General features: G+C 40.3%; 1 long non-coding RNA gene across 1 annotated transcript; it reads left to right on the top strand.

Annotated features, from left to right (window-relative positions):
* The first annotated feature begins 1,596 nt into the window (after positions 1–1,596).
* Positions 1,597–9,088, top strand: LOC121878806. Its single transcript, XR_006091224.1, has 2 exons — positions 1,597–5,358; positions 8,593–9,088. It is a non-coding gene; the product is annotated as an uncharacterized LOC121878806 (long non-coding RNA).
* The last annotated feature ends 13,344 nt before the right edge of the window (positions 9,089–22,432 follow it).

The raw sequence follows: 22,432 nt of genomic DNA, 5'->3' as shown, positions 1-22,432 counted from the left end.
GTTAACCTACATCTATTGAGGATAAAATCTTTCACCTACAAATTGACAATAACACATTTGCTGTAATCGGACATATCTAGTTGCCTCAACAATTGCAACCCTAGTTGCAATTGGGGTTGCAATTTGAAATTCTGTGTCATTACTGAGGAATAACGAAGTCTCTGGTGCACTGCACTCTAAGAATAAGAGAAAATGGACTCGGGCATCCCGAAGGGAGAGAAAACGGACTTCCACGACGGGAGACTCGAGCACTAACACGTGCCACTCATACCGAGAGACTGGACAAGTTTTACCGACCATTAGTTATGTACGTTATCTAGTGAATTTAGTCAATATTGTACAGTATAAGTATACTGCAATTACAGCGGTCCCTCGGTTAACAATGGACCCGAGTGCAAACCCTTACTGTACGTGTACTAAACGATTACGGTACTTAAATTGTTATGTCTATGGCAAATATAGATTGTTTACACAGATATTCAAATACTATCTTACAAGTTATATTCACCCAGGTCGTTTGGGTGGCAAATTATGAGAAGAGCTTAGTCACTCTTAAGTAATGATAAATAAACACTCGGGCCTTCAGCGCCAACTGTCAAATCTTATCTCAAATAAATAAAGACATTGTCACCTCACTTCCCCCCCCTGCTCGCTGGCTACCTCCCTCCTTGTGTTCCCAGACAAAACATTGGTGATAACTTTATGCTTTAAGGTGTTTATTTTATATAATATCTCAGACTAAAGTTAGGGGATTACAATTTGCATAGCTGGAATCCTTGCAAGACAGCCAATAATTTGAATATAAACATTATATATACTGTATTTTGTTGAAGATATAAAAATTGTAGTACATTTTATAATATAAAGTTTTTCAACTGTATTTTTGGGTAGATTTATATCAATTTCTTCATTTATTTTCATCCATTTACATGCAGACACCACAATAAAAGAAACGTAAAAGAAATAAACGACCTCGGTGCAAAGCCGGAGCATTGTTGTACTAATTTGATTACGGTACAAAAATTGTTATGTCCGGTGCAAATTACAGCATGTTTATATTCAAATTAATCAGTATGTTACAAGAATCCCAGCAATGTTAATTATATTGTACCAGGTCATTTCAGTGGCATTTTAAAATGAGAGAAGCTTAGTAGGACTGTTAAATAAACTCACAGAGACCTTCGGCTCAAACATCTCCTCTTAACTCTCTCCCCCATCTGTTGAGCCAGGGTTTTAGGCTTACAGTTTTTATCTTACATAATATTTCAGACTAAAGTTAGGAGATTATAATTTGCATTGCTGGAATCCTTGCAAGACAGCCAATAATTTGAATGTTAACGTCATATATTTTGCTCGAGAGATAAAAATTGTTGTACGTTAGTGTACAGTACTGTAGTACATTTTATAATATAAAGTTTTTGAACTGTATTTTTGGGTAGATTTACATCAATTTCTTCATTTATTTTCATGCACACAGCATACTAAAAGAAATAATTGACCTTAGTGCAAAGCTGGAGTTTTGTTGTACTAATTTGATTTGGGTACTAAAATTGTTATGTCTAGTGGAAATTATAGCATGTTTATATACACATTAATCAGTATGTTACAAGAATCCCAAGAATGTTAATTATATTCACCCGGGTCATTTCCCGGCCGGGAAAAAATGCGCCACAGACCCGGGCGCCAACCGTCGGTGTCGCCGGGCTTTATCTTAAGTAATATCACAGACAAAAGTTAGAATTTAATTTGCATTGCTAAAATCGTTACAAGACGGCTAATAATTTTAACATAAACGTTGTATATTTTGCACAAGAGATAAAAATTTGTAGCCCTTTGTAATAAAATTAGTTACAACTAAAATTTGTATGTGAACTATAGCATGTTTATATTCAAAGTAATCACAATTTTATAAGAATTCCAGCAATGTTAATTATATTCTTCCAAGTCAGTTTAGTGATATTTCATAAGAGAAAACCTGAAAGTCACTGTTAAGGACAGATAAATAAATAAGCTCTAGACCTTGGCATCAACTGTCAAACCGATAACCCTCCTCCCCATCTTGCCGCGAATCCGATCACGAGTAAACGGGCCATTTCGCGTCTCGTAATTTTAGCCGCGTCGATTTACGAGCGTCCGTTTTAACGCGATACTACAAAAACGATGTTTTGTAGGAGATGGGCCGAGGTGCATTTGGGTATATTGGGTCTTTTTAGTATTTTGTGTTAGTCTCGAGTACCAAAGTAAATTGTTCCATTGAAACCACTTTAATTGAGTCCAAATTTGGTTTAAAGCTATTAGCTCTCTAGGAATGCGCCTCGCGTCACCGACGCGTACGCGGGACCGGTAACAATTTTACGTAAACGCGTCGACGACGTAATATTCGACAATGCCGTCGGGTCGTCGACGTCCCGTTTCTTCGTTTAGTAAATAGTCGTGGCGATTTTTGTCGCGCGCGTGTCTGTCGACGGGCACGCCGAGGGCGGTCCGTCCGCGGATGCGGGCCCGCTCGAGATTCGGCCCGTATTGCGCAGTCGTACGGTCCGTCGTCGTTTGCGAGAAGTACTCGTTTACGTAGTCTCGCGTGCAGTATATTGCATTTTCTAGCAATAGACTAGTTACGATCGTAGATTAGTTCCATCACGTAGGGTATCGTCTCGCCGTCGGCCAGGGACACACCTCCGGCCACTCGACACTCTGCTTACCGGTACACGACACAAATTAAAAATGATCAACACGATATTTTACGAGGGCATTACGATTGATTTATAATACCCTATGCAATGGTTGTATAGATGTAGTGCAGTATAATTATTAAATGCAGGCAGCATTCACATCACAAACTTAACCCACAGAAGAAGTCGCCTCGGGCAACGGCAGCAGTCGGCAGCGGAAGCGCGATCCGGGAGAAGGACACGAAGAACGACCGTAGATCGTCGCTCCGGAGACGGGTCGGCGAGTGCCGCTCTCCGACGCGAGACGATCGTCGAGAATAACCTACGTGTTTTTCTATTTTTATGGATGCTATTTTAAGGATAACTAAAGCTCAGTCAACGGTTATTTTAGCTTAAGGTCATATTATACGTGTATTTGTAATGTACAGTATTTCATTGAGTAAGAATGCTAAAACTTGCCCGGCGGTCGACCCCCAAAACAACTGCGGCGACCCGCTCCGGCACTCGAGAAGACGGAAGCTCCGAGTACACGACGTTAAAGATTAACGGATAGTTTGACGACTATACCACCCCTTGTTCCCTCTACCTCCAGCTAAATGTATCCCTCCCTCCACTTACCACTCTTCCTTTCCTCATCTATTATCTTTCCCTTCCACCCCTCTATCCCACCATCTGTCCCCCCTCCCTTTCTTCACGTACCATTCTTCCTTTCCTTATCTATTATCCTTCCCTTCCACCCCTCTATCCCTTCCCTCCACATACCACCTTTCTCTCCTAGCACCTGTCGTTCCTTTTTTGTGTTTTATTTAATAAGTTTTATAGTATATGATGGTCACCTTATTAATAATGTACCATTTTGTGTGATTACAATTACACTACACACACTTAGTCGAAGTGACCAGTTATTAGTGTTGATATTAATGGGATAAATATTAGATAAGTTTATTGGAGTTTGCTATAAAATATGTGACTATAATTATAAATTGTGAGTGTGAAGAAGGGTTTATAAGTTGTATATATGTCAATTAGAGGAACAAATAATTTGCTAACCACACCCTAGTCCTTCAATGGAAAACGCATCGAAATGCGCAGCGGCGAATGCATTCGGCGGGAGAATAATGCGGCGACACGCGTAGAATACTCGTACGCCACTCTCGGGCACGTACGTTTCCATTTACTAAAGTTAGGTGGGTTTGTTTGGGTGGCGTGGGACCCAGAGGGCATCGGCAGGCGGTCGCGTCCGGCGGTTGCCGTGCGAGAAATTGGGAGGACGGGCTTTCACGTTGCAGAAACTAAGGAACGGCATCTTCCGGCGGAACCACAGCCCGCGATTAAAGGAACGCTCGGGTTTGACGCCCACGGACCGAGCGCGCGGCTCCTCCGCCGTAACAAGAGTAGTCGATTGAAGTCCCCTCTTTTGCCTGGGTGGATGTGTCTGTGCTAACCGTTTTAGGCAAGTGAATGTTTGGTACAGCAGATTTGGGGATTCATTGTAGGGTAGACTTGCCATACAGTGCAGTGTTTTAATTGGTATTATATTGCGGCGATCGGCGAGCACGGAGACCGAAGCCTCACTCGACCGTGTCTCGGGAGGCGTGGGGTTTGGTCCGAGGCCACTCGCAGTCATCGTCGAGGGTATAGTCCGGAACGCCGTTCGACGTGACGTCTCGTCGAAATTCCGGAGCGGTCTTCTCGTCGCGGGGCGCGCCGGAGGTCGACGCTACGACGTTCCCGGAGGGGTCGTCGTCGTCGTCGTCGTCGGGTATTTGACGTGCATCCGGAGTAGAACGAGGGCACGCGTCGAACCGTCGAAAGTGCGCAAGAAATGAGATCGCGTAAATAACGGCAGATTAATTTCGTCGACACTCGTACGTATAAAAGTGCAAAGTAAATAAATAATACGTATTTTTTTTATGGGAATTAGCCCACCCGGGCACGGGTCACCGACCCACATCGGGGCGAAAATGTAATAATAATAATAATTGTTGAAGTTACAGTGTTCATTTTTGGTGGATATCAACGAAATATGATGCGAGAGGCTCAGACGACGACACAAACGACGACGCTCTCTCCGGTATATTTTCGGGACCGTCCGTAAAAACGAAACCAAAACACGCGTGCGCATTCAAAGTGGCGCATTATTGCACAAGTAAAATAAAACATATTGCCATAAATATGGGGTAACCTAGTTTATATGTAACAATAATACTGAAGAACCTTAAAGAAATACAAAATGGAAAAAAAAATCAAAAGTGAGGAACAATAGATTTATGTTGTGTTGTCAATAGTAAGAGAAACAATCGAGACAGAGAGTCAGACGAGCGACCCGGGACTCGGTCACAATTTTAGGGATGCCACGTAGCAGGAAGATCTACCACGGACGACACATTACGCTTCCAATATTGTCTGCGGAGGTGGTATCTCCCCGTTTGGTGGCTGCCTAAGTATGTAAGATTTTCCAATGGAAAGTGTATGTTTGGCAAATGTATCCAGGTCTTTAGAGAATGTACTCAGATATTTGGGTTAGGTGTCAAGGGTTCATGTATAATTTGCATGCCTAATTGACTATGTATATTTTTTAACCTTAATTTTTCATTTGCAGTCACCCGACGGGAGTCAGAAACGTCATTTTTGTGCGGACCGGCGACTCGACGGACCCCGGCCGAGGACGCCGCTCGAACCGCGGGTGAGAATGTCGGACGACGCCGTATTGTAATGTTTATATCGCAGTGTACGGTATTTACTTAATGGTTCTGTGAAGAATAGGAATGCGTATGTGGCGTGCCTCGGCGTCTCCGTAGGAATTGCGTAGAGTAAGTGGAAGGTTTTTAAGGGAGACGAGAATTTATTAAGCGGCGCGTCGTCGACGAAATATCGAAGGAAGTTTTGACCGGTTACCGAGAGGAAATAAGACGGGAATTTACGAGTAAAAGAGTAGTAGAACGTAAAGATAACGAGGGAGAAATGAAAATGCGACCGACGACGAGACTCGGGTGCCATCGAAAATGCGTAGAGGGACGGACATTACAAGTGTTATAACGAGAGTACTTAATTTAGCATAGAGATATAGAATTGAAGGTGTCATATCTGGTCTAAAAGTGTTGGATACAATATGAAAAGTATTATTAAAAAATGGGAGTTTAAGCCAAGGGTTAGGGTGCTGCTGGCACTTCCCCCTCCCTTCCTATTGGGATAAATCGAGAAACAAGATGAATTCTCCCCACCCCCTCCTCCACAAAGGGGAGACCAGATGGACGTCACCTGGGTGTAAGGGTTAAGAATGTAGTAGCTTGTAATGGAGGATGAGGTATATGTATTTATGTCCTATGTTTTATACTGTATTGCAAGTAGGCGTTATTGTATGCACATTGCGGGTCATAATAGGAACGCGGCACGCCGGAGGCGGGTACACGGGACGATCCCTCGGAACAGAAGCCGAAAGTTCGTGGCGTGGGTATATGCACTTCCCTTAAAAGTGTAATTAGGGATCCTCCTCAGACACATTGCACCATTTGAACGCAGACGTAAGATTATCCTCATCGCCGTACACGTCCCGAGGAGACGAGGCGTATCGAGTTTACGCGGATGCATACGAGACGTTTCCTTTCGAGTACGGGTAGTTCTGCTATAATGCGATAGTTGTGTTCTTGTAAAACATGGTGTTATAGAAATTCGTGTAATAGAAATGACAGGGCTTATGGAGAAAATAGGGTTAGGTGCAGATTACTCCAAATCGACAAAAATTTCGTAGTACAGTCTAAATAAATGTTACATTGATATCTAATATTGAAATCATACAGTAAATGTTACACTTGACCTTGAAAAAATCTGAATATAACTTGATGGGGGAGAAGATTGATGTTGAGGAGTCATGAAACATCAAGCTTTTCTTCGAGTGTTATAGCCTTTCTTTTATGATCACCAGAGTGCTTCCCAGAGATATTCTTCTTTTCCATAGTCACAAAATTGGAGAAACAGTAATCACCGAGGACACTTAAAAATTTCACACGTGTTTCAAACAAAGTGTGGAGTAAACAGAGCGCGCGGGTCTAAAACGCTATGTATTTTGTTTTTCTCTTATTTAAAATTTTACATATACTGTAGAGGTATACTGTATACATAAATATTACATAAATTATTTGTGCAATTCTTCACAAACAAAACACATAAATCAATTGAACTTGCGATGTCGAACGTGAACTGTAAACACTGCATAACCCTGCGCCAAGCCACAATGTAAAGTACACTTTAAACGCTACTTATTTTGTTTTTCTCTTTTATTTAAATTTTTACAATTTACATATTCATATTATGCTACAGCGCCCACAAAACACGAGAAACGTTCGAGTCCCCCAGTAGAGATGTCCGTTCTCTATCCACTCGAGGATGTGTCGGTCGTGCGTTTTCTTTTTGTGTACTCGCTCGGGGACTCGAGTATTTCTGTTTATAACACAGGATGATAAGGGAATTTGAATTTATTTGTTGATTTATTTATTTATAATATACTGTAATATATTAAATATGCTGCAAGTATTTTGTTTAATTTATATACTTTTTTCTGGAAAAAGGGAGGCTACCATTATACCCGGTAATGTACATTTATGGCGATCGTTAAGGACCAAACTCCGAATCCGTGACGTGACTTCCGTTCATCATTTATGTCCTAAATTGACCAATGTGGGTAGTTTCAAGAATTAACGCAGTCATTTACCGAATATTCTTTGCCCAAAAATAAATTTCAAATGAATTATTTATAGGAGATAAGTATTATGATCAGTAAATATACCGATATGCATTACCGACCACAAGGACGGCTAAAAATAGGCACAGACGGTCACAGTCGAGGTCACTTTCCCTTTGTTGTCACTGTAGGACCTTGTGAGTGGTTTACTGTATACATAAATATTACATAAATTATTTGTGCAATTCTTCACAAACAAAACACATAAATCAATTGAATATGCGAAGTCGAACGTGAACCGTAAACACTGTGTGATGTAAAGAGAGCGCCGGTGTGAAACGCTATGTAATTTGATTGTCTCTTTTATTTAAAATTTTACAATTGACTTATAATATATAGGTATACTGTATACATAAATATTACATACATTATTTCTGCAATTGTTCACAAACAAAACACACGACTCAATTGAACACGCGATGTCGAACGTGAACCGAAGCCATAACAATCGTTCGAGTGGAATCGCGTCGGAGCAAACGAGTTCGCGTCTTACAAATATCGTTCCTCAATTCATAAATCGCGTCGTCAAAACACGCGTTATAGCAGAACTCGCCGTATAGTTTTTGGTTCACCGCCAACACGTTTATCCTCGTACCGGATCTCCGTCGTCGCGTATTTTTACGCGACATCTGCGGAAGTTACGTTCGCCGGACGTTCACAGACGTAAATGGTACGACCTCGAGAGCACGACGTACATTCGGTCGTAGAGTACACCGGTCCGGATCGAGTGGACTTTCCCAATCGTCTTATAGATTTCTCGAGTTCTTGGGAATGGTACGAATATGTACAATTAATATTATGTTATGTATAGGTATATTGTATGTTTTTTGATAATCGTTAAGTATGGGAGGTGGCGACGTGCACACCGTACCGACGGGTGGAGGAGCGTCGAGTTTGATTTTGTATTAGGCGACGGGGTCGCGGGTATTTACGGAGATACGGCAGAGCGCGACGTCGGCGCCCGCGTACGGCACGAGCGGGAGGAGTAATTTGTGCGGGACGTAATTGTGGGGTAGTCGAGTATGCCTGTGTGTTTTAGTTGGCAATAGTGTGTAGATATGTTTGTGTATAGGTATACTGTAGAAAGAATGAAGTTAGATGAAGTTTGTTTGGGAATTAGTATAATTTGTAATAGTAGATAATTGTCGATATATTTTGACAGTAATTTGTCCGTTTCAGTTGCGGAGGAGCGCGCCGATACGAGTCGGAGACGGCTCGTACAGTCGGCGCACGAGAGCGGTCCGGACGAAGACATTCGGGAACCGAGGACGAAGACGCTCGTCGACTGCGGACGAAGACACCGGTCGACGCGCGAGGAAGATGCTCCGGAACACGGGAAGAACGCCACACTCCCGAGTGCGGGAAGACACTCGTCAACGCAGAAGGAGACACGCATCAATGTCGGGCCGGCGCGATTGTTTTAAAGACGATTTAACGTGTAAAATGAATGTACGTGTTGTTTGTAACGATTGTTATAATGTTTGTAGTATTGTTTTTAGAGACCGACTGCGAAGACGGAGGAAGTCGATACATGTCGAGAATGAATTTATTGAAGATGTTGCCTGTGATCACTAGGTGTTTGCACTAATTTGGGGAGATGATTACGATCGTAGAACGTCACGGAATGCGGCGCGCACGTCATTTGTGGCGGGACGCATCCGTAAATAACGGCAGCATAAATACAAGAGAACGCGGCGGCGGCGGCGGGGAAGTGCGCCTTTTGAAAGTAAAAGAACGGGGGAGATCGGACCGACATAGATGGTGTTGTTGTGGTAACCGATAAGAATGGAGAAATGATGACTATTTGGTGGGTTTTTTAGGACAGAGAGAGTAGTTATATATTAGTGAAGATATAAAGTAAAAGGTGATAAGGATGGTGGTGGGGGGACAACGAATGATATATTTTGTAGGGTATTAAAGGAATTGACTCGTCAGTGCCGAGTCGGCGTAATTGTGAGAAACGGATGCGACGGGGATTGTAAAGAAGTCGCGCGGTAGAGGAATTGGCGGAAGCGACGATCGCAATAACCTTTCGACGTGGGACGGACGACGACGAATTTAGTAAATGGCGGTTTAGGAAAGGGTCGTACGTAAAGCGGCGGGCGCGTGCGGATACGGACGACGGTCGATCGGGGTCCGTTTACGGGACGGGAAAGAGGACCGACGGAGAACGGACGGAGACGAGGCGGCGCACAAACGAAAGTATACCCGCGAGATGCGTAAAGAATGATTTGGAAGTAGATTTAACTAAGAGTCGCGTGTTTGAAATGGCGGGAAGGTTCGACGGGTGTATTAGTTTTACGTAATTGTGGCAGTGCGTTTGAGAGCGGGCAGTCGTGGAGTGCGCGTGGGTACCTATTTTGAGACCGCGACATCTACCGGTAAGGAAATACGTAATGCAGCAGTAATATATTTTTGGCCTGAATTTATACTCGTTCACCCGTACTCCGTGTTGCTCCACTCGTGTTAAGGTGTTTATTGTGAAGGCGTTTGTATAATAATAAAATTTGTTGGACGAGTAGGGGAAGGAATACGAGCACAATGTTTAATTTGTAAGCCCTCCCTTTTTTGTCTTTTCCCTCTGCCTCCCCGTCCTCCTCCTCCTTTTTTGACGTGTTTGTCGTGCGGCTTCTTTTCCCTCCGTTTCATTGCAACTCCCTTCGTTTTTCTCCCCCCTACCTGCTTCTGTCCGTCCTCTTCTTCTTCCTGTTTCCTTCTTTTACTCCTCCTCTTCGCCATATGTCTTCCTCGTTTATTCTTTGGCTTGTTCTGCGTCTGTTCCTTCTCCTCCTCTGTTTGATTGTGATTCCCTTGTTGTTTCTCACCCTCCCATTGCTCTTGATCCTGTTGTTACTCCCATTTGTTGGTTGTTTTTGTGTTCCTGTATATGTTTGTTGTTACCAATTGAATTTGTGGTTGTATTACTGCTGCTGTGTGTATGTTGGATTGTATTTATTTGTTGTTATATATATGTTGTGAGTGTGAATTAGATATATTGTGTTGATATTTGACTAAATTTTGTTGTTAAGAAGAGGAGGAGTTCTATTTAGATTTGGAAAGTAACTGTCATCGAGGACGAGAATGCACGTACCGTCTGTAGTTTGAATACGCGGTTGCGTCGGGTTTGGGCAGTTATATATCGGGAAATAGTGGAAGAGTGTAAGTTAATGTTGTGGACTTGTGAAATTGTTGATTGTGGAATAGTTATTGGTTTTAATTTGAAGGGTGTCAATTGCGCACCGGGAATATTTTGTCGGGAGTTTGGCGTCGTCGGAATCGACCGGAACGGCTGGAGTCGCGGAGTTATTTTTTGTCGTCGTAGATTCGTTCGCGGAGTCGTAAAAAATGTGGCGTCGTCGACGAAAGTCAATCGTCCGCGGATCGGTCGTCTTCGAATATTTGTAGACTTGTATATGTTTGTTTGTAATTGATTGAAGTTATTTGTAGTTTGAAAAATGTTTTGACTTGTTGTTGTTGTTTGATTATAGTATAGTCATTTGTGCAGTTTGAAATTATTTTGGTTTGTGGATTTGGAAAATGTGTTGCATGTATGTGGACTTTGAATAAGTGAGATATTTTGTATATTTTTCATGTTTGTGGACCGAAATGTCGTACCTCTAGTCGGGCAACCTCGGGACCGGACCGGTGCCGGACCATGGAAATTGACCCTTTTCCTGGATAGATAGTGACTTGTGCTTATGCTTGGAAGCACTAGCACCACTTTCTCTGCATCACGGCCTCTTTGAAGACATATTGAAGGGTTAAATGTCGTATAGTAGCTCGTCAAATTTGGAGAGTTTTTAATTCTTAACGTATTTTATTGGAACAGACCCAAAAATAAATAAATAGAAATTTTGACGGCGGAAAGTGGAATTTCGACGGGTTTGAACGGCCCGCCAACGTGCAGACGACTGGCACAATCGCGTAAAGAGCGTCATTTCTCTCGTGTAGAAAAGATTCATTATTGAATGTCTTTTTTATTGAATTACTGTTTGTGTGCAAAATGAGCAATACAATTCATTAATAATACGTAGAATATTAAAACACACGGCATTGTTTTCGTCGATTACAAAATCGGTGACTGGCTGGTTCTACATATAAAAGAGAAGAAAATAAGACCTTGGCTGTAGCTGTAGTAAAATGACTATGGTTGTTTTAAGTAATGTTAATAAATGGAACAATAGAAGTAGCTAACGATAACGGTAAAGAAAAAAAAGAGATCGCGCGCGTAAGTGGGCATGCGAAAAGATATCGTCATTACTTTACGTAAGAATACGAAAGCAACACTTATTTACTGTTCATATATATTTTAATTGATGTTTGTGAATTTGTTTTTATTGAATTAATGTTTGTGTGTGCAAAATTAACACTAGAATTTATTATTAATACGTGGAATATCAGAGGAGACGAGACGAGACGGCTGCCGGCATCGTTTACGTTAAAGCTCACAAAACCAGTGACCGATTGGTTGTACATATAAAACTGAAGAAAATAAGACCCTGATTTTAGCTGCAGTAAAATTAATGTAAAAAAATTAATATGCTCGTTTGAAGTATGTGTAATGTTATTTAATGTTAAAAAATGGAACAATATAAGTAGTTAACCATAAAAAAAGTGAGTGCGCACATGTGAAAAGATATCGTCATTACTGTACATAAGAATATGAAAGCAACACTTATTTATTGCTGAAGGGTTAAATGTTGTACTCTATAGACAAAGAGAGAGAGAGAGCAGCTGAAGTGCTGGATGTAAACAAACCTTAATTTCCTGGGTTTTTTTTTTTTTTAGGGGATTAGCCCACCTGGGCATAAGTCACTGACCCACAATTTAATACTCCTGCTATAATAATGATAATTTCCAAGAAAAAAAAAAAAACTGCCTATGTACCTGTTGGAGAAAGTAAAATTGTTTTGGACCACGGGAGTTTGCGGAGCACAGAATGCCGGACTAGAGAGTTACAACCTGTAGTTGTTTGTGGACTTGAAATTGTTAACCTTTGTGGACTTTGAATAATTGATAATGTTTGTCGACTTTGAATTTGTTTTGCCTTTTGTGGACCGGGAAATTTATGCGTCGGGTCCGAGGACCGGCAATAATTATCGACGCACGCGAACTCGGAATAACGTATTACGCCGGTGGAATCGGACTAATTTTTTATCCCGTGTGGACTTTGAATAATTGAGTATTTTGTGTGGAATTGGAATAATTGTTATCCTTTGAAAATGTCTCATTGTTTGTGTATTTTGAATAATTGTCAATTTGTGTGGACTTTGAATAATTTATTGTTTGTGTACTTGGAATAATGATCAATTTGTGTGGACTTTGAATATTTTGTGGAGTTTGAATAATTTATTGTTTGTGTACTTGGAATAATGTTCAATTTATGTGGACTGAATAATTAATGATGTTTGTGGATATTTGAATATTTTGTTATGTTGTGTGGACTTTGAATATTTTGTGGAGTTTGAATAATTTATTGTTTGTGTACTTGGAATAATGTTCAATTTATGTGGACTTTGTATAATGATTGTGGACTTTGAATATCCTTTGTGGACTTAGTATTAATTGATCCTGTGTGGACTTTGAATAATTAATATGTATTTGGACTTGTTATTATTTTATCGTTTGTGGACTTTGAATAATTTTCAATGTAGACTGAGTATTTTTGTCATGTTGTGTGGACTTAGAATAATTTGTATCCTCTGTGGACTTGTAATAATTGTTAATGTATGTGGACTTGGAATAATTTATGATGTTTGTGGAGTTAGTATTATTTTAGCCTTTGTGTATGTGTAGTTGGTATGTTTTTTCTGTTTGTGGACTTTGAATATTTTGTGGATATAGAAAATGTTTTATCGTCTGTGGCTCCGTATTAATGTATTACGTCCGTGGACCGGGAATAATTTTGTATCGTGTGTGGACTTGTAAAAATTTTCATTGTTTGTGGACTTAGATAAATGTTCATATGTTGTGGAGTTAGTATTATTTGAACTTGTGTGGACTTGTAATAATTTTCAATGTTTGTGGACTTAGAATAACTTTTAATGTATGTGGACTTTGAATAATTGTCATCGATTGTGGACTTATTATATTTTTGATGTTTGTGGACTTTGTATTATTTTATTGTTTGTTTTTGTATTTGGAAATATTGTCATTGTTTGTGGAATTAGAAAAATTGTCATATGTTGTGGAGTTAGTATTATTTTATCCTGTGGACTTGTAATAATTTTCAATGTGTGTGGACTTGGTATATTTTTCATATTTTGTGCTTTGAAATATTGTCTTTGTTTGTGGACTTAGTTTTTTTTCCTCTTGTGGAATTGGACTAATTTATGTTTGTGGACTTGGAAAATTTTTTTATCCTTTATGGACTTAGAAAATTTTCATGGTGTGTGGACTTAGTATTTTTTTGTTGTTGTGTGGACTTCGTTTTTTTTCCTGTGTTGTGGACTTAGAAAATTTTTCGTTGTGGACTTAGTAAATTTTTCGTTCTTTGTGGACATAGAAAAATTTTCATGTTGTGGACTTAGAAAAATTTCATGGTGTGTGGACTTAGTTGTTTTTGCTGTGTTGTGGACTTAGAATATTTTCATGTGTGTACTTGGGTTTTTTTTTCATGTCATGTGGACTTAACAAATTTTTCGTTCTTTGTGGACTTAGAAATTTTTCATGTTGTGTGGACTTGGTATTTTTTTTTTTGTGGACTTAGTATTTTTTCATGTGTTGTGGACTTAGTATTTTTTTGTTGTGTGGACTTAGTATTTTTTTGTTGTTGTGTGGACTTAGTTTTTTTCCTGTGTTGTGGACTTAGAAAATTTTCCATCCTTTATGGACTTATAATAATTTCATGTGTGGAATTAGTATTTTTTGTTGTTGTGTGGACTTAGAAAATTTTTCGTTGTTTGTGGACATAGAATAATTTTCATGTTGTGGACTTAGTTTTTTTTCATGTCATGTGGACTTAGAAAATTTTTCATCCTTTGTGGACTTATAAAATTTTTCATGGTGTGTGGACTTAGTATTTTTTGTGGTGTTGACTAAGTATGTTTTTGGTTGTGTGGACTTAGTAAATTTTTCGTTCTTTGTGGACATAGAAAAATTTTCATGTTGTGGACTTAGTTTTTTTTCATGTGTTGTGGACTTAGTATTTTTTTGTTGTGTGGACTTAGTAATTTTTTGTTGTGTGGACTTAGTATTTTTTTCATGTGTTGTGGACTTAGTATTTTTTGTTGTGTGGACTTAGTAATTTTTTGTTGTGTGGACTTAGTATTTTTTTCATGTGTTGTGGACTTAGTATTTTTTTGTTGTGTGGACTTAGTATTTTTTTGTTGTGTGGACTTAGTATTTTTTTCATGTGTTGTGGACTTAGTATTTTTTTGTTGTGTGGACTTAGTAAATTTTTCGTTCTTTGTGGACATAGAAAAATTTTCATGTTGTGGACTTAGAAAAATTTCATGGTGTGTGGACTTAGTTGTTTTTGCCGTGTTGTGGACTTAGAAATTTTTTCATTATTTGTGGACTGTATATTTTTCATGTATGTGGACATAGAAATATTTTGAGCATAATAAAAGAAAGTATATAATCAATGTCTTTATTTTTCCTAAGTTAACATACAGCCATATTGGATTTGTAGAAAACGGGATGTCATAGAAAACGGTAGTTTTGGAGCCAGAGAAATTTCCCATTTTCTTTGATGGTTTCCCATTTTCTTAAGTTGAACAGAAAACGGGATTTTTTTCAAAGTCGCTATCTTTTTAAGATAGGTTCTGGCAACCCCTTCTTTATTATATAAGTTATTTTAGAGTGTTTATTGAGCAACAAAGGTGATTTTTCAACTGAAAGAAAGTAGTTATTCCAAATTAGTTTTAAGTTAGTATTTTAATGTTTTGTTTGCAAACTGACTTTAACCATATTGTCAATACTGACAATTAGGTCAGTACCAACAATAGGTTTAGTCGTAAAGCTCTCTCGACACAGATATCGTGTCTATGGACTAGTCGTGTGATAGATCGACAAAGTCCGAGCTTTTGTTTGCAAACAAACATCAAAACACCAACTCACAACCAATGAGGAATAACTACTCTCTCTCAGTTGAAAAATCACCTTTGTTGCTCAATAAACACTCTAAACAACACCACATGTGTTCCCGTGTACCTGTCAGAAAAGGGAGAAACAAAAACAGCATTACAAGTCAAATTATTCAACACATTAACTAATCTCAATGATGCTTATTTATCATATTACATCAATGATGCATTTCAACATCTTTACTTTACTTTACATATAATCATATTACATCAACTAAACTCAATGATGCATTTCAACATCTTTACTTTACTTTACATATAATCATATTATCTCAATGATGCGTTTCAACATCTTTACTTTACTTTACATATAATCATATTACATTAACTAATCTCAATTCTTCACACATTACCTTCATCTTCTCATGTCGCTCCACTTCTTCTGGTGCCTAATCACTTGTCGTCGTCATCTTCTACCTTATGTGTCACTCAAAATGCACATCAGGCAATAAAGAAAACACAAAATTCAACTCAAATACATATATTCTATACACTTGGCAATATAATACAGTACAGTACATCATCTTCATAGGGACAACACCTATGCATTCACAGAACATCATCTTCTCGGCTCCATACACCCAGGACAACGGCTAGAAGTTCACGCGACAGCTATACATTCACTGGACACCAGCTTCTCGGCTCCATACACCCCGGTCAATGGCTATACGTTCACAGGACATCATCTTCTCCCCTCACTGGTACCACGGCTATTAGGTTCACAGGACATCTTCTCGGCTCCAGTCACGACACCTATACCTTCACAGGACATCATCCTCTCGGCTCCATACACCCCGGTCACTGGAACACAGGACATCTTCTCTGCTCCAGTCACAGGGACAACAGCTATACATTCACTGTACACCATCTTCTCGGCTCCATACACCCCGGTCACTAGAACCACGGCTATTAGGTTCACATGACATCTTCTCGGCTCCAGTCACAGGGACGACGGCTAGAAGTTCACGGGACATCTTCTCGGCTCCAGTCACAGAGACGACAGCTATACATTCACTGGACACCATATTCTCGCCTCCATACACCCCGGTCAATGGGACGACGGCTATACGTTCACAGGACGCCTTCTTCTCGGCTCCAGTCACAGGGACGACGGCTATACTTTAACAGGACATCATCTTCTCGGCTCCTTACAGCGACTTCGCCCCGTCGCTTCAATCTGAAACCGACAAAACACAACAATGGAGGTCAACTCGTAATGGCCTTTTCTATCAAATGCAGTCCACCCGTCGGCTTCGTCACTCGGGAAACTCTTCATGGTGCTCTTCTTATACTACCTACAATATACACTTCACGGCCACACTTCTGGGCAAACTATCATTGCTCAAATAATTCACCCACAAAAACACTATCTCTTGGTAGGGAGCAACCTCCGCGGTTATTCCCGGCTCCGTCGTCGACGTGCCTCTTCCTTTCTTCGTAACCGCCGAGGTAAATGCACAATACTTGGTCGTCTCCTTCCTTACTCTTACCACGAGGAACATACCCTACACCACTCGCTCCACTGAAAAAAAAACATCCATAATAAACACCATTCCAAAAAGTGTTCATGCATCCACTCTCCTTCACGATCAACAACACTCTCTTAGACATATCTACCAAAACCAAATTGCTTCCTTTTAAACCGCTACAAATACCAACATACACATACTCTACTACAAACCATTCACCAAGGCTAGTACCAATCATTACACAGCCTCCAGTGTGTAACAACAATACTAGCCTGCTACCAACTAACTTCTATACAATTACAATACATACCCACAACAAATTCACCTTTCATCTTAACCAAATTCAAACAAACGCTTCCACTTTAACACAAACAATCGGCTCCTTACCCTTTCGCTCCCATCTCCGTCGCCGAATAACCACTGGCTCTTCCACCATCACTGCCGCTTACCACTCCAATCCGGCCTAAAAAAACAAACACATCAACACATTAGTTCCCCCACAACAATTCATAAACCTTTCACGCCCGAAACCGCTCCAACGCCACTCACCAATTATATATATATGCCTCTACACTAGTCCCAACATTTCTATTACCTGCTACATCCATTCTCCACATATACTAATCCAAAACTAACCTACAATTTACATCACTATACACGTCTTCCAACAATTACATTATACTCAATTTCTTACAACTAAATTCACTATGACCCTAAACTATCACAAACAATTCACGATGCACCACACCACACTACTTATCTTAAACAACTGCCGCCACTGCTGCTACCGCCGCCGCCCCTGCTGCTGCTGCTTCTTCTCCTCAACACAGTCCATTGCACAGCCCCATACATGTAGTAGTCCACCCTTTCTCCAACCTGGTTACGGCACTACCCACCACCACTCCATCATCAAACCTGAAAAACATAAACCTTTCACACAACCTCCATAATGCACCATGCTTATTTCTCCCAACTTTAAACATCAATGGGTACTGCTACCCGAAAAAACTCCTATATCACTTGCCTCTTATAACAAACTTTACCTACAACTTTCAAATACAATAACAACTCACCTTCAAATAATACATTGCACAATTTCACATCACCGTATCCAGTGTCGACGCGCTCCTCCACCACCAACATGAAAACAAAAAACAATGTTACAAATGCTCTACTCTTCAAATTATAACAAAGTATACGTACAACTTCAATAAACAATACTTACACATTTACTGCCTCTCATTTCCAAAATTCAGTCGAGCATTAATGTCCCTCTGGATTATCACACACCAATCACGTCTTCTGGACTGCAACAACTCCTGTACAAAACAATTACCACATCAATAACCACGACCAAAGTCCCTCTTCATTTTCATATCAAACACACCCCACCTTCAACCACTTAACAGTATACATTACCTTTTAGCACATGCTGCACACGGCGACTGGTTACAACACTTGGCTCCTTTCCAACATCGACTTCTCCCCCACCTCTGGATGGCGACCATACTTCCTCTTGGTTAGTCGATACAGTCAACACAACACTATATTCTACTCTAACATTTTTCGATTTCTCATTATCACACTTTTTGAGAATGGCCGAGGGGCATCCCCCCTCCCCTTATTCCCATGCAAGGTGAAGGGCACAAGCGCCTACACCGCCCAACTAGGCAGCATGCCAACTTTGTGCTTGCCTAAAGGATCATAGCATTTTATGTCAAGGGCATACAACCCTCCAGTCTTTAACATTTTGTCGGCTAGCTCCGACGACTTTTACCCAGATACGAATTCGCAACTTTCGATTTACAACTGGTACCTACTTTACTGCTAGGTCAACAGGGACACAGGGGGTCTAGGAAGTGTGTCCAACCCACTTTCCACCGGCCCGGGAATCGAACCCGAGACGTCCCGCTTGCGAGGCGAGAGCGGTACCGCTCTACCGCCGGCACCCCCACTTCGGCTGTGACCCCTTGTGAGGCGGGCGTCAGTCAGCTATGGGTACGGTTCCTCGACTAAGTAGTGCCCTTTCACAGGTTTATACACCTCACTTATGTCTCCCCGTGCCCATCTCTAGGCACTTTTGGGTGCACTAGAGAACCAAGGACCACCACCAGACCCCAACCTGAAAAAAAAAAGGTCATTCGTTATCCATTTATCAAATCTTTCTCACTACTATATAATAAACTCAACTTATCAAAACTCATTTACATTTTCTTTAATCTACAGCCGAGGCACAAAATTCAACATTTTAAACTTAACATTACCAAACTCAAGCCACAATCATTTATTTTAATGTCAACTTTTAACATTTCTATTGCTCTACGGCACAAGACCAAAAATCAATTGAAAATTTAACAACTCTTTTACAAACTTCAACGTCACTTACCCTCACTATTCCCCTAGTCTACCTCAAAAAAATACCGGCTCCTTCCACCTCCAACAACAACAACCTGAAAAAAGCATTTATTACCTAACCAATAAAACTTACACTAATTCTCAATACAAATATATTAGCCATGAACCACTTCTCAAATTACAGCTACAACTTCTCTTTAGTCAAACACAACTACACCTTCCATTTTAAATACCATATTGACGAATTCCTCACCGCAAGTGTAGACGCGCTAGCCATCACCTACAAACTTAGACCACGTTCTCTTCTCTATTCCACAGTATAAGCCTTCCGTACACCTGCAATAAAAGGCATCAACCTTCAAAATTTACAACAAACTAGTCAAAATTAATGAAACAAAAGCACATACACAATAACAATTAACAACACTCTAGTCTGCGTATAAAACTAACACATGAACCATAACAGACGACAACAAAATACGACCATAAACACACACAACCGAGAGTGTAGTACCATTATATAGCCTCCAGTATATAACAGCACAAACACAACACCCATTCAACAATTTCATTCACCTAAACTCCAAATTCGGGGTCTACCTCTGTGCCGGTCACGTCTCTGCAAAAATCAACCTTTCCCACGCTAGTTGGCTCCAACTTAACGCTCATGCGGCAGCCCACTGCGACTTCCTTGCGGTTGCTATTTTCTGAAAATAAACTACTACAAAATCTTAAAAAAACACCCACTACAAAACTCTCATTAATACAATTTTCTTCACTATTTCACCAAATATACCAACATATCTTAACTTCCCATGACTTTAAATAACAAGGATTATTTTATTACCAAAAAATTCTACCTTTCCTTTAATCATTTTCCTAAAAGTCATACAACCCAAAACACATCCACCAATCACAATCACCTTTACATACAGCCTAAGTATTCACAAGTAAAATTGCGAGCACGAGACCCAGGGTCAGTTAGATGCATCTTTAGCTGACTACATTCAAAACGTTCGACTTTACTTTTATCCTCTTCGCCACTGATCGGTCACGTCTCTTTTCCTTTATATTCTTCACCAAAAGGTCAGCTCGCTAGCTGCCCGGGCAATCGGTCACGCACTGTTGTCAAATACTGGGCATGCACCGGCTCCTCAATGTACCTGAACCCGCTCCAGTGTTGGTCAAGTCTTCTCTTCAAAGAGCTCACACTCGATGCCGTCACAACACTCTGGTAGATTGTTCCAACAATTTACAACCCTCACTCCGAAAAACTTTGCCCTCACGATTTTCCGGCTTCTTCAATCTTGAGCTGTGACCCCTTGTGGGGCGAGCGTCCGCCAGCTCCAAGCAAGGACACTTAACTGAGTAGTGCCCCCTCAGATGCTTATAAAGCTCAACTAGGTCCCCCCTTGCCCGTCTGTAGTATAAGCTAGGCAACTTCAGGCGCTCCAATCTCTCAGGCGGCTAGCGAGCCGACCTTTTCGTGAAGAATATAAAGGAAAAGAGACGTGACCAAGCGGCTAACAAGCCGATCAGTGGCGAAGAGGATAAAAGTAAAGTCGAACGTTTGGAATGTAGTCAGCTAAAGATGCATCGACCCGACCCTGGGTCTCGTGCTTTATGCCGCTTATTTTTCATACACTCAAAGCAGGCTACCAATTGGCTCACCCATATCAATATTCTTATTCATGTCAAATCCCTATCTTTACCTCGCTAAACAAACTAAACATCAAGAGTCACTTACCTGCCCTCACCCCTCGTTTACCAAAACGTCGCTGTCGGCACATTTATTTGCTTTTCCACTTCACTATATGCACAACACCTCCAATCTCCTACTATACGCATCAAAACACACACGTATGGTTTACTACTTGGCACACAAATGCTGCATCTTTTTTCTTTCTCACTCATTTTCAAGATCCACCACGATCACTATGAACAGTCCAAGCTCAAGGCACACATAAATGCTGCAGCTTTCTTTTCTTCTCACTCATTTTCAAAATTCCACCACCATCACTTAAAACTACATTGAACTTCGCATCCAAACAACTTCAGATACAGACAATATTTTAATAATGAACTTGCTACACAATCTACATGCTCATGAATTCACTTTCCATCACTCACCAACGAAATAACACGATTTCTTGCAAAAACACAACATATTCCGCCAATTTCACAAACTACACTATTAACACTTCAACTTTTTAAACCACTTAACACGTTTAACACTTAAAGGATTTCATTTCAATTAAACTACCGTCTTCAATTTAAATATCCTCTACTCTAACAACTTGAATTAATAACAACTTCAAAATCTCCCTAGTTAACCACAGACAGAAATCTTAAATACGTTTCACAGGCCACAAGTCAAATACTTCTATTAAAAACCACAGAAAATGTTTAAGAAAACATTTCCAATGCGGAACACTAACAGCCAAACAAACAAATGTCTAAACACTACTTTATATACTACACTTTACTTTTCTTTTCTTTTCTTCTTCACAAACTAAAGGAGTTCTAACACCAGACACAAGGTTCGGATTGTAACTGATGCATCCTTGCCGGTTCGACCTTTAAATACCCCAACCTTCCCGCCGAACCGTCAAATTATTTGCTCTCTGCTCACCGAACCACCTCATTCGAATAACTTCAAATTTTCAACATTTTATTCTTCACCTTGGCGTCAAAGTACAAGGATACATTAAAAAAAACTCTGGTGTCATCTTCAACATTATTCAAACAAACTCCAACAAAGTCCATTTCATGAAATATAGCCAAAATATATGAGCTCAAAACTGCCAGATTCTTGCTTTCCGGGACCCCGAACTTCTTCTCCGGTAAACACCGTCACAACCAAACGAGGGGATTATCCAGATCAACTGCTCTTGGGTATTTGCACCATAGACATAGGTCGCAGTATCGTAGTCAATAAAGTTTCCTTCCAAGATGGAAATAACAACATACCCTACAATCAGTTACTCACATCTCCATTCCTTGGTGAGAACTATCAACGGTGAATTTAATAAAGTCAAGACCCCGAGTAATGTTTTCCCATTACCGTCAAATACTTTACGTACAGTATATATTTATAACTTAATTCAA

The sequence above is a fragment of the Homarus americanus genome, unplaced genomic scaffold, assembly GCF_018991925.1.
Source record: "Homarus americanus isolate GMGI-L3 unplaced genomic scaffold, GMGI_Hamer_2.0 scaffold54023, whole genome shotgun sequence".
Classification (NCBI taxonomy): domain Eukaryota; kingdom Metazoa; phylum Arthropoda; class Malacostraca; order Decapoda; family Nephropidae; genus Homarus; species Homarus americanus.
This window is presented reverse-complemented; position numbering and strand designations above follow the sequence as displayed.